Below are 1485 nucleotides of genomic sequence, written 5' to 3' on the forward strand. Positions count from 1 at the left end.
AGGTAAAAAGCTTAAAACACATAATAATGGTAATAAATATTATTTTAAGGGCTTCAATCAATTATCATCTCCCTAATTTTACAGTGAATTCATGTAGTTTATTTTAAATACATTTTTATTTAAGTTCATACATCAAATCCTGTTTTTTATTTAAGAATTACTTTAAATTAACATTAGTAACAAGTAATTACATTGTTTGAAAACATCACATTATAAATTTACCAAAGTTACACCGTACACCAACAGGCTAAACAATGAAGTGCATTAAATCGAAAATTCCGAGCGGCACCTGAAGTGTACACAAACAATTGCGAAGCGCGCGCCCACTTCCCACAGCAAACAGGAAGTAAGTGATCGCTGACATTCTAGCGCTCAGACAAAGTCACTTCTTACCGGGTGGATCTCCTACAGATGGATGATAAATGCTGACAGGTAGACATGCTTCACACACGCGCTACAGAGCCTGTATCTCACCGGTGCTTCTCCCGAATGAGCTCGTGCATCGCTATTAAAAGTCCGACCCAGCGCACCCATCTACTCAACAGTTCCGCTGCGCGACTCAGACGCTCAGCGCTACAGCCTCTTCAAATGAAAATATAATATCGATACTTGGTGAGAACCCATCGAGAATCGATCGCAGGACTAAGTATCCGATTATCCCGCAATATCGATATTTTGGCACACCTCTAATCTATTCAGAAAGAAAACTTGTTCCTTATTATCGAGGTAAACAAACTCTGGTTCATTTTAAGTTCAAATTAAGTAAACCCTAACATGTCAGTGTGAACATCCCTCTTTTCTCTGGATTCTTAAATTTAATTTTACACTAAAAAAATAAAACTGAGCTCTTCCTTTAGACTTTGATGTCAAGAAAGCCTGTATTCCAATGAGCTTTGAGCTGCTTTTGTTGGTGTTAGAATCACCTAAATTACATTGATCGGGTAAAGGGTCGAAGAATTACGAAAGCTGAAAAACATTAGAGTTAAATATTTAACTTTAACTTATGTTAAAGGGATTATTCAAAAGAGAATGGATCTTTACTTAACTCATACATATTAGATATCAATTCTATGTTACAGCTGTTATATTTTACCTACTTCACTTTCTATAGATTCAAGTTATCTTAAATGTTTCAACAAAATCCAGTTTAGTCAATAAAATGTTTTCATAAAAACACACTTTAAAATTTAACAGCAGCAATAAAACTTTTTCATAACTTTTTACACACAAAGGTCATAGTGAGAAATGAATAACAAGGAACATGATACAGTAGGATCGACAACATTTAGTGAAACAAATTCAAACTGTTTTTTAGATTCTTTCAGATTATGTCTAAATGTGTTTTTTTCTTCTACATTTCTGGTGAATACTAAAAACGTACATACATTTTTTTAAATATTGGTCTACACTCTCAAAACATTTGTGTCTACTTCAGTGGTTCCCAAACTGGGGGGCGCGCCCCCTAGGGGGGGCGCAGAGGTATTG

The sequence above is a fragment of the Oryzias melastigma genome, linkage group LG17 (genome assembly GCF_002922805.2).
Source record: "Oryzias melastigma strain HK-1 linkage group LG17, ASM292280v2, whole genome shotgun sequence".
In the NCBI taxonomy this organism is placed as follows: Eukaryota; Metazoa; Chordata; class Actinopteri; order Beloniformes; family Adrianichthyidae; genus Oryzias; species Oryzias melastigma.